Source organism: Equus caballus, chromosome X (assembly GCF_041296265.1).
Source record: "Equus caballus isolate H_3958 breed thoroughbred chromosome X, TB-T2T, whole genome shotgun sequence".
Classification (NCBI taxonomy): Eukaryota; Metazoa; Chordata; class Mammalia; order Perissodactyla; family Equidae; genus Equus; species Equus caballus.
Genome location: NC_091715.1, coordinates 130840788 through 130857944, shown reverse-complemented (window position 1 = coordinate 130857944; position 17157 = coordinate 130840788).

Sequence of the window (17157 nt, the reverse complement as noted above, 5' to 3'; positions counted from 1 at the left end):
CTGCTATGTGTCCTTTCCCCCTCTGGACGGACCTTTCCTTGCCTGGAAAGAAAGAAGATTGAAGGGACCAGTGCCTTTTATACTTGTCGTGACAATGAAATGCTTTCCACCAAGGAATGGGAATTCTCTTATCATTTTTTATCAGTCTTCTATGTAGCTACCTATGAGATTTCAAGGAAAAAAATTTAAAAGTCCCTACTCCCATGTTCATAGAAGCATTATTCACAATAGACAATACGTGGAAGCAACCCAAGTGTCCATCGACAGATGAATAGGCAAACAAAATGTGGTGTATCCATACAATGGAATATTATTCATCCTTAAAAAGGAAGGAAATTCTGACACATGCTACAACATGGATGAACCTTGAAGACATAACGCCAAGTGAAATAAGCCAGTCGCAAAAGAACAAATATTTTATGATTCCACCTATATGAAATATCTAAAATAGAAAAATTCATACAGACAGCAAGTCAAATAGTGGTTACCAGGGCCTGACGGAATGGGAGTTAAGGTGGAATGGAGACCAAGTTTCAGTTTTGCAAGATAAAAAGAGTTCTGGAGATGAATGGTGGTGATGGTTGCACAACAATGTTAATGTACTTAATGCCACTTAAAAATGGTTAAGATGGCAAATTTTATTTTATGTATATTTTACCACAATTAAAAAAATTTTAAGTCCCTCTACTAAAGACCAGTTTGAAAATAGCAAGGCTAATAAAATCCCTTCCAGATCTGAAGTATAGCTATGTAAATCTGAAAAAAATAATATTTTAACCAAAACAAGTGATTCCTTAAATTTCATTTTGTTATTGTTGAAAAGTTGAGTCAATGGCTGTGGATAGCAAAGGAAAATCCCAGTTCTCCGAATTATCAAAGTGGGTTTGTGCTAACAGAAAACTGCTCTCCAAAGTTTTGCAGAACGGGCCCTTGGTCACTGCTGACTTCCTTGCAGAGGCATAGCGGGCCCAGTGATTTATTTCACATCAAAGTGACCAGTGTACCAAGTTGGAAGGAGCTAATGTAAGTCACTATTTTTCCCAAAGTTATTAGATTAGAAGATAAGGAGACAAGGGCAGGTGAAAATGGGATTCACACTTGAGGGCTAAAGCAGCTTGTAGTTCTCATGAAGTAAGTTTGCTTTTTTGGGACACTTTAGCTAGGAGACAATTTGAGTCTTGCTAGAGCTGCAGCATACCCCTCCCAGTCCTTCCACACATGCCTGAGGCCAGACAAGACCCAAACCCACCACTGAGGGAAGGAATTGGGGTCCTTTGCCCATGATTTCAGTCCATACTATCAGCCTAACTATAAGCTTCCCTGCAGAAGTGGAGATGAACCCAGTACCCAGAATGATAAACCCAGCTTTGGGGTTACATTGTCCACCATCACCCAAATGTGAAAAAAAAGGACTGAAGCTCTCCCTTTAGTCCTAGTCTATTTTCCCACATTGGGGAAAAATCTTACAAATATTTCCCACTAGAAAAAAAGAAAATTGTCGCAAAAATTCAGGCCTGGTTGTGACTGGGGCAGGAGAGCAGGATGGTCCATAAAGGAAAGTTGGAGAAGGGAAAAGAGAGAATGGAAGGGACAACAGTGTTTGCCTTGTTCTCAGAGGAGGAGAGGGCCAGGTTACCAAGGTCTTTATGTGCTTCTGTGGTGAGGGATTGATCGAGGAAGGGGCCCTGTAGTAATGTACTTCCTCAAAAGGGAAGGCTAAACGTTGCCATGGGAACCTTGGTTCTGTATCTCTCCGACTTGGATGAATGTGTAAAAGTTGCCTAGCTGGAGATTTTATATTAATCACTGCATGTCCTTCAGGAGAGGATTTGAAGAGTTCTCTTTAGCAGACGCATTTCAAAACAAAGCTAATTTCTCACTGAAAGCTAACTGTGTGAAGGCCAGTTTGTTTAGAAGCATGGTGGAAAGGCTACACGAGGAGTTAGAAAACTTGGGTTTCAGGCTTCGCTTGGTCACATGCCAGCTGTGAGAGAGTGAGAAAACCACAACTTCAGTGGGCCTCAGTTTCCTCATAAAACAACGATAATAAAACCTCCCCTACAGGGTCATCTCCAGGCATTCTCCCAACTTGGAAAAGCAAAGGCAGAGCAGGGCAGGAAGAACTGTGCCCCTAGGAGTGATAGAGAGCTACTCCAAGGGGTTTCGTACCTGATTGTCAATATAATCAGCAAGACAAGCTCAGGAACATTTTCTTTCACAGATTCTGAAAGCAGGAGGGAATTCTGACCCCTTCATTTGATGGATGAAGTTCTGAGGTTAAGTGACTTGCTCAAGGTCACACAGCTACAAAGTGGTGGAGCTGGGATTCAAACCAAAATCCACCTGACTGCAAGTGCAGTGCTCTTTCCTCCCCACCAATTAGGTGTAAGAAGAAATGAGCCCAGAAAGGAAGTTTCTCTATCTTGTAATTCCAGGAATGAAAAGCTAATTTTAAAGAATGCCTGTGCTGGGTGTGTTGGCATATGCACACAAACACAGCATGGATGGAGCAGACAGTCTCCAGATTTCCAGATCAATTTAACACCATTTTCCTAAAAAGCACATTATTTCTAGAATGGTAGGTGAAGCGGATCAAATAAAGTAGAAAGAATATCTCTGTCGTTAGCTGGATTTGTTTAGATAATTTTAAAGACAGTTCCCATTTTTTTCCTGTTTTGCAGCTTCTGTGCTTTCATTAAAAAGAAAAAAAATCTCCTTTTAGATATTTGTACATCTCACGACAATGCCCTCTTAATACCTCCAAAGACACGCAACAAGATCAACTAGAAAATCTGTATAAAATTGCATACAACTGGCTCCATGATAAGAAATGCTTGTTTAATGTGGCTTGTTTCCTTCTTAAATAAAAAGAGCCTATCTTTATCCATCAACCAGTTTGAAAGACAGACCATCATTGCTTATTCTGTTTTGATATTTCTCTACACTTTAAAATTGGCCGCTCCTTTCCCATGGCAAATCAAAGGTTTTACACAAAATCCTTCACAGCTAAAGTAAAGCCTTAGTTATACATCTTTCTATTCTCTGATGATTAAGGCTGTTTTTTTGTTATGGTAAATAAGTATCTCATAGAAGTTCAGAAGGTCTTTTCAGTAATCGTTTGCAAAATCTCTGAGGAAAGTAGTCTCTTCCTAAGCTTTACTTTAGACCTATGCGATTCTTTTCCTCAGGAATCCTTGCACCAAGTAGTACAAGATTAAGCTTTGTAACAAAGTCGGATGAGTTGGACTAACTCCTAAGTAAATGAGTGGCCTTTTCAAGAAGATACTCTTGTTGGAGGAGAAAGATGTTCTGCACAATTAATGTTTGCAAGAGGGTCATTGAGTAGGTCAAATTTTAACTGGTGGCAATATATCACTCAACATCCAATGGCGAGCTGATGAAAAGCATTTGATTGGCCTCAGCCATATGAACCCAAAGCCAGGAATTTCTGAACCTTGTAAGGAGAGAGGAACAGTGGGAGACAGCCTCTAAAACAGCTGTAAAATGAAGCAGCTCTAAACTTCCAGCAATTCCACCCTTTTAAAACTGATGGCTAAATGAGCAAGTACTTTTTAGCCAGCCACTCTTCATAGGTCTGTTGGCCAAAAGAAGATTCCTGTGTACAGTACAAAAGATTCAAAGATTCAAAAGATTTTAATCTCATTCTGTACCTGAGCTGATTCAAGCCATTCAGAGCCTCAGTGTAGCTGGACCAGTTAGTCCTCCGCTACTGACTCTCGCAGAAAGATGAAAATCAAGACAACATGAAGATGCAGACATGCAGAATGTCAGAGCTAGAAGGGAACTTAGGTTTCATCAAATCCCTTTTCTCAATTTTTCAGAGGAGGAAATGGAGGCCCCCAAAGGTGACTTGCCAAAGTGCACAAAAGCTTCCTCCTAACTCCAGATATTTAATATCGAGCCAGATTTTACCCATTTCCAAATGGACAATGTCAAGACTTTTGGCTTAATATTAAAACTAACTCTCTCTACTTACTTCATAGTTTTGTTTCGAGGAGCTGCGTGAAAGCAAATTCCTCCGTCCCCAACCCCCACCCCCACCAGACTCCCCAGCTTAACAGTTCCTGTTTTCTCACTATGTCCTTCCAGCTTTCTCTGTCTCCTCCCCTCCATAAGGGTAGGTCCAATTACTTGGTAGCCCACTTAGCATAGCAAAGAGCCGCAGTACAGAAGCGTTGTGTGGAAAAACCAGAGGGCCCCCAGTTGATGCTTTGTTCCTCCCAGCTGTGCTTACTTCCCAAGCAGAGTTGCAATCCCCACTGCTGTGGCTTCCCCTGGGTTTGGGTCAGGCCCCGGGGATACTATTATTACATAATTTTGCATTGTACCTCAAGGCAAAAACTGTGATGAAGGAGAAAGCCTACACCTCTCATTCTGTTTCCTTCATTGGAAAAATGAGTATCATCATCCAGGCTGTTCTGTGAGCTGGGCCTTGCCCAGGACAACAATAGGCTTCTGAGGACAAGGTGATTAGGCCGGCAGAGCAGTGTGTTTGATTAGCGCCAAGCAGCCCTTTGTAGAGGGACAATATCAGGCCGTACAGTAACAAGATCACGTCTTTTGATTTGGGTTCGCTCCTTCTGTTGATACAATCCATTATCCTGTTTGCCTTTCTTACTACACCAAGGCATTGCACCAAGGGCTTCAAGGAGATTTTCTATAATAACCTCCAAATCCCTCAGCACCTGCCTTCTGCCAAAGAACTTCCCTCTTCACATCGGTGCTTTTCTTTGTCCTTTCAACATCACTTTGAATAGTTAGGTAAAGCTATACTCCCATCCCAAGGAAAAAGAAAACTAGGGCGACAACTACAGGGCCTCATATTTCATAAGAAACAAAATTAGGGGGAGCAATTGAGTGATTGTTTGCTTAACCCTTTCCTTGCTGCCCTTGTCTTAGTTTCAGTGGACCATCTTTTCAGCCATTTAAATAGATTTGATGAAGAAAAGAAGGCAAGTTCCAGAGCTTGGGGCGGCAACAAGAGATCCATTAATGAGATTTGCCATCACAAAGGCAACTACCATATCAATTTTTTTAAAAACACACAAACGGTATAACGCCGTGCATCTCAGGCCCCGAAATTACCCAGTTTCTAGAAAAAGCAGAAAAGTCACCCACCCAAAATTTGTCCAGACTCTCCAAACCTCCACTATAAATCACATAAAATGAATGGAATCTCTTGGATTTTAAAGGTCCCCTCTCAACTTTGAAAACGTGTTCACATTTGAAAGGTGTCCACATTTGAAAACATTTCACACCCAGCAACTTTCAGAAAAATACATGCCAAAGAAAAAAATCTTGATGAGATCATTCATGGCATTTGCTGACAGAACTGTCTCGTTGATAAGAGACCAGAGAATATCAGGAATCAGGACTTACTGGAAAATAATGGGTTGTGTTTTTGTGTGGACTGGCAAACCCCTGTAAACTCTGGGAGAATTCACATAATGCAGTTATCTTGGTTTTCCGCCCCACCCCCTCCCCTTCCCTAGCATCTTATTTATGTTTATGCAAGATACTCCTGCTTAATTATGGTTCATCCCAATTTGGACTATAAATAGAAGGCAAATTAATAATTTAGGGGAGAAAAAAAGACATGGGTACTTTTCTCCTCCCTTCATTCCTAGGTCAGCCGGCTCGTTTATGAATTAGTGCTCGAGAGGCCTGAATAGCACAGAATGAATGTTGGACTAAATCCTCTAAGTATGAAAGCTCTTCACACCATTTGGTCTTGAACTGATCCAATAGCGAGGTGTAACCACTAGTGACAATAAAGCGCCATCTGGCAAAGTGAACTCTAGGCAAACAATGACAAGCAGAAGTGAAAAGAATTGCAATGATTTCCACAAACATGTGAAATACTATAAACTGTGGGACTTAGCAGCTTCCTCCCGAGGCAAGTAAACAAATGCAACACTCGGGCGGTGGCGGCGCTTATGTGTGCGGCTCCATTGCTGGGAGCAGGCTAGGCTCCATTTGCATTTAGCTCGGGAAAAAATGTATGCAGATTGGCGAACAAAAACATATATAAGCACTACTAACCAGACGTCACTTTTCCTTCGCTCTTTACTGTCAGGGTGATGTACTGGAAGTCTTTATTTCTTTCAGCTTGGGCCTCTCGGTGCCTCATTCTCCTTCCAGCCTGTTCTCATGCCTTTCTCATCACCTGCTGAGGCCTTGATCACGGACAGAGCAGACGAGCAGCGGGGGGACAATTAGAGAGGAGTTCAGACTTTGATCATTTGACCATATGTGAATACAACAGCTGACCACATGTTTTAAAAGACAACTAACTTAAATGTATTTTAAAAAATCACAAAGCAAGCATAGATACTGAAATTTACATTTTAATTATCTGGCACAATGCTGCATTCAACTTTTTCAAAATATTTAATATGGAAAAATACATCTTGCCCCTTCGAATAGGAAGGGAAAGCACTTTTCTGTGTTTTCTCCCCACCCCCACCTCTGCTCCCCCCTCGAAATGTGTTCCCTTTCAGCAGAACGTTTAACCACTGTGGATAGCGAAGAATTCTGTGCCGGAGATTTCAAAGGCACATTCAAGCTGCCCAAAATTGGGTATGATTGCTAAACATAAATTAAGCTTAAAGTAAGCACAATCATTTATTTTTAAAACATCATTTTATAAAGAAAATATCTGTCCAGCACTTATTCCGTTAACGAGGTATTTTTTAAACAAGAGGAACATATTCAGTGGTTTAGCCTCACTTCCTTAATTCTTTAAAAATTCCATCAGAAAATTCTAAAATGTGTATTCTAAAATGTCTGAAAATAAAAAAGCTTTATTGACAATAAAATAAAACTCTGATACTTGGTTAGATAGGAGACAGTCTCACTGCAAATGTGGTGGACAAATGAAGGTTTATTCGTGGTTCATTCTATCAAAACATTGTCCCTTCTTTTCTGGTTCTCCTTAAACCATCAAAGCTGGACTGATTTCAATCTGGCTAGGTGAAATGTGGACATGTGACTATCCAGCTTAGACCCCTTTCTTGTGTTTTTGTATGCAATTGATGATTTACGGGTTGCATCTGGAGATATAGGGCCCTCCTTATCTTCTCCACCTACCGGATAATTAACATATTCATGAATGGTTATTTACTCTCGAATAGGAGGATAATAGAAAAATAACACTAATTGTTTTGACAGCAGTTTACTTAAGAGTTATCTAGGGGAACAAATGTTTCTTTTGTAGTGTTAGGAAGACAAGCATTTACCTATGCATTAAGCTTATTTTTGTTCCTATGATAGACAGACCGAGGTAATCTTGAGTAGGGGAAAAAAGTCTAGAAGAAGAAATTTAAGTAAAATTTCCTCTGACATTCCTCAAAATATTTTGATAGTCCATTTATTTCTTCGGTTCTGAGGGAAATTAACAATGGGATATACATTTCAATAGCTATGGATGCGAATGTATTTATTCATTATCTGTTTGTCATTGTATTTTTTAAATATATATTACCCTTTCATTTAAAAAAATCCCACCTTGTTTTACTTTACTTTGGTACTATCTTAAACATAAATGGTTTATATCCATTATCAGATGAGTTTTAAGCATGGGATTTCTTATTTTAGGATGCAATGCATTTTTCCCTTGAAAGAGTTCATTTTTAATACAGCCTTTGAAACAAAGGTTACTGAAAAGACATATTCCTCCCTGAAATACAAGTGTCTTTACTGGGGTTTGTGTATCACCTTGAGCCCTTCAGCATGTCACAGCCCTCTCTGGCCTATGGCCTCATCTGTAACACAAGTTAATTAAACCATTTGATCTCCAAGCTCTCTAAGGGCCCTTCCAGCTCCTAAGAACCTCAGATTCTGTAATTTCCCTACCGAAACAAAACCCGCCAACAAATCTCCAATAACTCTTTCTTTTTTCGTTAATAAACTTTTCCCTGTAGTGTGAAGACATTGGTGAATGAACCTTCATATTTTACCTACTGTGTGCCAGGCATTTTATAGATATTATTTCCTTTAATCCTTACCACTACCCTGCAAAATAAGTATTATCTCTGTTTTGTAGATGTGGAAACTGAGGCCCACAGAGGCGATGTACCTTTCAACAAGCCTCACAGCTAGCAACTTGCAGAACCAAGGCCTATCATCAGATAGGAATTCTCCTTACCACAGAACAGTCCCTCACAGAAAGATAATGAGTATCAGAAGATTAAGTTGCCAGTCCCACTTTATCGCTGATTTCCTGGGACAAATCCTCTACCTCAATTTCCTTAGCCCATATAGGTATTGTATCTCCAGGATCATATCACCTACCTCATTATGGATAGAGACAAAATTAGAAGGGCACTAGGGAACAAAAGACAAACCATGCACTTCCTCCAAGATGGCAGAAGAGACACTGTTTTATTTTGTAACATTTTGGAGGCCTAGACTTCCTTGGAGAATCTGAGGAAAGTTATGAAACCTCTTCCCACCCCGCTCCTCACCCCTGAAGAATGCACAGAAGCACAAACCATTTGCATGAAATTTCTAGGAGTTTGCTGCCTATCCAAGACCCCCGGGTTATGGTGACTCGCTGAAAACAAATTAAGATACCAATGCACTCTTTTCAACTATGAGATTGGCAATGAGTAATAAAAGACTCAACAATTCCCAATGTGGTTAAACAAACAAGTTCATATACCACTGATGAGAATACAGATTGGTGACAAGTCTTTGGAGTTTTTTAAATGCACATGCTCTTTCCTCTAGCATGTTCAAGGCTAGAAAATGACATCAATGTCTGTGAATAGGAGGAGACTGGTCAAAGGCAGGAATATCCCTATTTCTGGTGATGATGTATATTGCAGTTTTAAGCAAAGGTACTGTCCGCTCTCTCTGTAGTCATTGTGGTGAGTGGCTGCGGGTGAAAGGTGCAGGAGTTGAAGTCCATACTGGGGGTTTATCTGTGAGTTACCTAATGGGCCTCCATATAAGGCAATTAGTGAGACAATGAGGGCGCCTGTGGGGCAGTCCTGAAGGGCTGTACTATTAGGGTATTTCAACAGTGGTTCTTAATCTTTTGGGGTTCAAAGACTTCTTTGAAAATCTAATGAGAGCTAAGGACCCATTCTCTAGAAAATGCACATATGCACAAATTTTGCATATAAGTTCAGGGGATTCTTGGGCCCCCTGAAGTGGATTCGTGGACACCAGGCGAATCCTTGCCTTAGGCATCAAACAAAGGGAAAGCTTTTCAGAGGGAGATGTGGAGGGAAAAACAACTATATGTAGCTGAGGGCAGAGAATCCCACGTCTGAGCACACTAATTTCCTTTTAAATTCCTGATTTCAGACCTCTAATGAATCCTCAAACATTACTCAGAAATCCTACTATATTTCTTCAGAAATCTCTCCTATTTTCTGAGACAACTATTTCATGCCTATTCCTACCTCCTACTCTCCTCAGCTGTGACCTTGTCACTTAGCTCATTGAGAAAATAGAAGCCATCAAAAACGAATGACTCCGCTTCCTATTACCAACCTATGAACCAAAATACACTTGCCCGCATTTCTTCCTCTAGCTACGCCTGAGGAAATACCACTCCTGTCCAAGGGCAACCCACCACTCCTGCTTCTGGATTCCTTTCTCACCTGCCTTTCCGAAGGTCTTCTGTTACAGTCAGAATAAAAGCAGAAATCTTCTGTGGCCTACAAGGATAACACACAATCTGATTTAAATTTTAAAGACAACACGCTTGTTGCTGTGCATAAATCTGTATTTGGGGAGGGACAAGAGGGAAAGCTGGGAGACCAGATATTTATTGAGCACCTGGCACTGCTTGGTGCTGGGGACAAAGTGGTGAGCAAAACCAACATGGCCGCTGTCTCAATGGAGCTTCCAGTCCAATAAAGAATTGAATGGGGCTTCCAAGGCTCACCCAGGCTCCTTAACTTATTTAGAGCTCAGCAAAGCAGGTGAACCAAATCACAGACTCGACACTCTGTTCTGCAAACCTTTCTGTGATTGTTATTGTAGACGGCTGATCTCAAAAAGTTTCACCGTATAAGGTTTGGTTCAGGGGTTCCATGACGACATGATCTACATGAATTTTATTTAAATAACAACAACGTAATATCCACCAAGCAAAAATTTTTGAAAAGTGAGCAAGGGAAAAGCCTTGAAAAGGAAATGTACTAAAATAGTATTTGAAGTTGTGTTTAGAAGTCAAGATTATAGGAGATTTTAAATTTTATTTACTGTTTTACATATTTTCTAATGTATTTTTCCTTTTATGAGTTGAAAAAGTTAGATGGATTAAGAATTCCATGTAGAAACATTTTTTAAAAGCCATTAATGTTAAGTGAAAAGAGCAGGTTATAAATTTAGGTATAACATGATTGCAATAGCATAAGCTATTAGCAGGTAGATAAAGATTTGCAGAGTGATAGGAAGAAATGAAATTAGCTGTGTTAAATTTTGGAGTCAGATGACCTGGTCAGGCAAGTTTCTTGGAATCTCTGTACCTCTATACCTCCGTTTTCCCATCGGTAAAATGATAATAATTGTCTTTACCTCATATGGTTAGTGTGACAATTAAATGGGTTAATATATGTAAAATGCTTAGGCAGAGCAGAGACGATTTTTAGGGTAGTGAAAATATTCTGTGTGATACTATAATGATGGATACATGATATTATACATTTGTCAAAATCCACAGAATGTACAACTCCAAGAATGAACCCTAATGTCAACTGTGGACTTTGGATGATAGTGATATGTCAGTGTAGTTTCATGGATTGTAAGAAATGGACCACTCCAGTGAGGGATGTTGATAATGGGGGAGGTTGTGCCTGTGTGGGGGCAGGAGGTAGATGGGAAATCTCTGTACCTCCCCCTTGAGTTTGCTATGAGCCTAAAACTATTCTAAAAGATAAAGCCTATTGGGGCCGGCCCCATGGCTGAGTGGTTAAGTTCGCGCGCTCTGCTGTGGTGGCCCAGGGTTTTGCCGGTTTGTATCCTGGGCGCGGACATGGCATCACTCGTCAGGCCATGCTGAGGCGGCATCCCACATGCCACAACAAGAAGGACCCACAACTAAGAATTTACAACTATGTACCGCGGGCTTTGGGGAGAAGAAGGAAAAAAATAAAATCTTAAACGAAAAAAAGACTAATAAAAAATGTTCAGTACGCTGACTGGTATATAGGAAGTATTCAATAAACATTATTATTTTATGAACATCATTATTATATTATAATATGCTCAGGGTCCTGGTAGGTATTTAGTAAGTGTTAACTGGTGAATAGTTACCAATATGGTTGCTTTCTTCCCCTTTAGACCCTTGTGCTGAGCTCTAGGCCTGATCATCCAAGAGGAATTCCCAGTAGGCCACCCATGCCACCCTCTTCATTGTCTCTGTCGCCCCATGGTATCTAGCAGTTTTCTCTTGCAGCACTTGGACCTCACCGCTGTACTCTCTATTTTCCTGCCTCTCTCCTCCACACCGCTCCATTGCAGTCTCCCCTGGGGCAGTGAGAGTCCTCAGTCCTCTCTGTATCCTCAGCTCCTAACTCAAAATCTGGCACCTAAGCAGAGTCAATAAAGGTTTCATTGGATGAATAAATGAATTTGAAATGAAAGAAAGAATGAATGAAGGAAGGAAGGAATAGCAGGCCCTGTCACTGCATGTTCTGTTGAGTTAATCTGAGCACAGTCTCAGCAGCACTGATATTTCTGGCTTGGTGGCCCCCACACTTTCAACTCCCCATTAATGGATATAAATGCCACCCAAGCATTGCAGAAGGGGCCTTCCCCTAATGAAGAGAGCATTTTATTTTGCAGGTCACAAAAGGAAAGAGAGTTATTTGGAATTTGCACTTATGAGCCCAGATTCTAAATTCCCTCTACTACTCACACCACATGGGGCAGCCCTGAGATTGGGACCTTAGAAGGAGCAGCCTCTTTCTGAGCCCTTCTCCCAATGAGACTGTCATTATTATGCTTAGTGTGGAGTACCAAGGAGAGAAGAAAGAAACGTTGCAAGTTTTCCGAGGAAATGCTCTGTATTATTTGCCACTTAAGCCTATCCTCACCAGTGAGAGTCCCAAATAAAAAGAAAAAGACTACCACCCTCACACAGACTATTATATGTACACATGCAAATTTATGTATATATATCTATAGATACATGTGTATGTTATACAACTGTATCATGGTATTCAAATTCAGAATTATTTTTTTCTTGTCTCTATTTTTCAATATTCTCTATTTCTGAATATTTCCATCATAAGAAAGCCCCAATCAAAATAAAAGAGCATTTGGTATAGAGATACAGTGAAGGAGAAAAACCACTATAAACAGGTAGACCATGGCATGAAGAGTAGATGCATGAAGATTTAAAAAAAAAAAAACCAGCCTGTCCTGCTCCCTTCCAAGCTTCAGCAGTCCGTATCCAGAAAGGTAACCAGGATAACATAGAGGAAAGCTCACTGGGAACTGGGAACTGGACAAACTGGATTTGACAACTGTTTCTGCAAATTGCTTAACTTCTCAGAGCCTCAGTTTCTCCATATGGGGATAATAATACCTACCTCACAATATTACTGTGAAGTTTATATAAAATGTTTCTAAAATATGCAATGTGGAGAATTTTTTTAATGTTTTATCTCAATTGGAAGTTCTCAAACTTTTTGAATATGAGAATACCTTTTATATGTCAAATATTTCATATACCCCCTTCCACAAACACATACACACACACATACACAACACAGGGGATAGTAGTGGATTGAGAAATTATGTGACAAAAAGCTACTATATACTTCACACCTACTAGTATGGCTTACCACACACAAAAAAAGAAAATTAAGTGTTGGAGAGGATGTAGAGCAATTGGAACCATTATACATTGTTGGTGGGAACATAAGATGCTGCAGCCATGGGGGAAAACAGCTTGGTGCTTCCTGAAAAAGTTAAACATGGAATTACCACATGACCTAGCAATTGCATTCCAAGGTATATACCCAAGAGAGATGAAAACAAGGACTCAAATAGATACTTGTATGCTGATGTTCATTTCAGCATTATTCACAATAGCTAAAAGGTGGAACAACCCAAATGTCCATAAACAGATAAACGGAATATTATTCAGCCATAAAAAGGAATGGTGTTCTGATAAGTGCTACAACATTGGTGAACCTTGAAAACATTATGCTAAGCGAGGGAAGTCAGGCACAAAATGACGAATATTGTATGATTTGACTTATATGAAATATCTGGAAAAGGCAAATACATAAAGACAAAGTAGATTAGAGGTTACCAGGGGCTGGGGGAGAGGAGAGTGGTGAGCTATTGATTAATGGGTACAAAGTTTCTGTTTGGGGAGATGAAAACATTTTGGGAATCAGATAGTGGTAATGTTTGCTCAACATTGTGAATGTAATGAACGCCACTAAATTGTACACTTAAAAATGCAAATTTTAAGTTATATATATTTATGACAATTTTAAAGAGCAAATGAAAGAAGCTACTATGAATTCATTAGTCTTACATACATACATTAGTCTTACATACATGTAAGATATATTGATTATTCAATCTTCATATGGTTTGTAGACCACTTACGTGGATTCCAGTTCTCCTATCTCTACCACCCACTCACCCTTACAGAGAATCATGGATATAGACCATTCAAATTAATACAAAAGTTACACCTCAAAAATCTAGATAGGGGCCGGCCCCATGGCTGAGTGGTTAAGTTCGCGCACTCCACTTTGGTGGCCCAGTTGGGATCCTGAGTGCAGACCTAGCACCGCTCATCAGGCCATGCTGAGGTGGCATCCCACATAGCAGAGCCAGAAGGACCTACAACTAGAATATACAACTATGTACTGGGGGAGCTTAGGGGAGAAGAAGAAGAAGGAAAAAAACAGATTTATAACAAATGTTAGCTCAGGGCCAATCTTTTAAAAAAACAAATCTGCATAACAGCCTCAATTATTCACTTTGTGGTGGGAACATAGACTTAGCCACTGGTGGAGTTTGTACAAGGCTGTATACACAGCAAATATTTACCAAGTGCTTCCTCAGTAAATGGGCCTCTTTAGTACAATATCCAAGGACCAGTTCATATGAGCCAATTGGAGATTTGGTGAATAAGTAAGTGTGTGTGTGTTCGGGAAGGAGGGGCAGTGGGCGAGAAGTGTTATAAGCAACAGAAAGGGCCTGCCCCTGCATCCTGGCTAATTGCTTCCTTTCAGGAGAAGCACCAAGGGTGGGGCAGCTTGGCCTCTGCCCCATGCTGGTTCCTGCAAGTGCAAAGGAAGGACCACTGCTAATGCGACAGAGGTGAGCCATGCTGCACATGGCACACGGATACACAGGTCTGGAGCCTCCAGAGCGGTCAGCCTAGTGATTTCATGGGCCTTAAAAGTGAATCAGAAAGAAACCACAAAAAGGTTGCTCTTAAGATCTGTGGTCCTCGCCATTGCTGGAAGCAAATATGAGGCATCTGGGAGAAACAGAGCCTATATTCAAAAGTTTACATAAAACTGAACAGGATGGGGAGACGCGGAGGGTGGTTATAGCTGTTAAGAATAGAAAAGGAGACAGAGCACCCTTTTAATGCATATCAAGAGCTTCTACCACTCATCATTCAGTAAGAATTAATGAATCTAAATTCCTATGCTGCCCCCAGTATAAACAATACCAAACATTACTACAAGATGATTTCCTTCTCTTCACTCTTTAAAAATTAACCAAAATCACAAGCTGATTTCTTTGGCTTAAATGGGTTTGCTTTTTCCTCTGGAATGTGCATGTGAAAATGTATTCAACTAACAGATGTCGCTGATCAATTTTTTAAAAAGCCGTTGGAAATTGCTTTCAATGGCCATACTTGAAAGTGACCAGCCATTATACATTGGAAGCATTTCAGGCACATTCGTTTCATTATCTGATCTCAAAAAAGCTTAATCTACTAATAAAGGGAGTACATTCTTTATAGTTAGAGCAAAATCAGCCAATACACTAAATTCTACTAAGTGATACCTACTTTCCCACTCATTTACATTTCAGGATTGGAGACATGTATTACTTGGGGGGAAACTGATCCTTCTATAAAATCAAATTGCCCTTGGGGCCAGCCCAGTTGCACAGTGGTTAAGTTCACACACTCTGTTCTGGCAGCCCATGGTTCACGGGTTCAGATCCCGGGTGCAGACATGGCACCGCTTGTCAAGCCATGCTGTGGGAGGCATCCCACATATAAACCAGAGGAAGATGGGCACGGATGTTAGTTCAGGGCCTGTCTTCCTCAGAAAAAAGAGGAGGATTGGCAGCAGATGTTAGCTCAGGGCTAACCTTCCTCAAAAAAAAAAATCAAATTGTCCTTTATAATGCAGCAATTCTTTTTTCAAAACCACTCATTTCTACATATCTCTGTGTATGCATAGAGAAAGTTCTGAAAGAACATAAACTCAATTTTTACTGTAGTTACTTCTAGGGAAGCATGTGGGATGGGAGAGAGGTCACAGTGAAGTGCGAATGGAGGACTCTACTGTTTCTATACTCTAAATTCTTTGAATTTTTTTCACAGGGAGTATATAATTACTTTTACAATTAATAATTAAAAAATAAAGACAAATGAAGTTCCATGGATGAGAGGGAGTAGCTAACAAAACATCACTTATAACATCATGCAAAATAATTCACATTTTTTCTCTTTTTATAAAATGTTAGAGAGAATAGTATCATTAACCCCAGTGTACTCATCACCCAGCTTCAACAACTATCAATTCCTGGCTGGTCTTGTTTCATTCATACTCCCTCATACACTTACACACACAGATAAATTTGTTAAAGCAAACCCCAAACATTATATCATTTTATCTTTAAATGCTTATACATTTTAGCTGGAACTTTAGAATAATACAAGCAACTTTTTAGGCTCCTATCGATTTTTTCAAGAAGATATGTTTTCAAAAAGGAAGAGGAGACAGATTATACATGGAGGGAAATGTGATTTTCTGAGAATCAGCACGACCTTCTTGTTCTTATAGTAAATCATCCAAATCTAGTCCACTTAATCAATGACTAAGAAAATACATTCAAATAGGGCAGAACCAAAGAACAGCAGGGTAATTAGAAAAATGAGTTCAAGAAGATACACCTCTCTATCTGCCACTTCTGAGCCTTAAAGCAAAGCGTGCAAATACTCACTTTCTTACTAGTTAATTCTTCACAGCTAGGTCTAAGCATTCAAGAGAGAAAAAATAGTTGCTGCAACTTGACAAAATGACTGATGAATTATTCATGTAGTCACTGAACTGAAATCTGCAACCTATAGCTTCCCTGAGCTTCTTCATGACAGGTGAATATAGCACCGAACATGCTTTAAAATTTAGGTCAGAGCTTACACCGTGTAACTTGCGTTGCGTTGTCCACCTTACCAGGGCTAGAGACTTTAAAGTCCCTCCCTCAAAGCTGAGGAGCAGCCTGGATAGATGCCTACTGTCCCCCTCCCACTACGCATTCCCACCTCTTCTCAAGAATTAATTTCTGGCCCATGGCTATTAACTTTAAGAAAACTACCTCTTCTCTTCAAAGCACAAGCAGGTGTTAGTCTAGATATGTTGTCTTGGCTCATGACCTCTAACATTTTGCCCAAATGTTAAAGTCCTTTAGCTTTAAAAATTCCTTTAGGTCTTTTCCTAAGTCTCATGAAGCTGGTTGAGAAACAGTTAATCTTAACATCATCCCTTGATGTGTATCAAACCAACGTTCACCAACCTCGATAATTGTCTAACAAGTAGCCTATGTCTAAGCCCTTTAACATACACCATTCATTTTATACACAATTCTGTGGCACAGTCATGATAGGCACTCTTATCTCCATCTCACAGTTGGGGAAGCAGAAGCCCACAGAGATTAAGTGACTTGTCAAAGATCCCCCAGCTATAGAGGATAATCAGGTTTCAATCCAGGTCTTCTGATTTCTAGTCTATTGCTCTTTCTACTAAACCAGTGATTGGCAATCTGCAGGCCAAACTCAGCCTCTAACATCTGGACATGTGTGGCTGACATCTGAAAATCAAGAAGTTTTTCAGAAAAATATCTGAATTTCCAACTTCTTTTGAAAAATGACACTAGGCCTGCATTCCCACAGGACAGCCATTT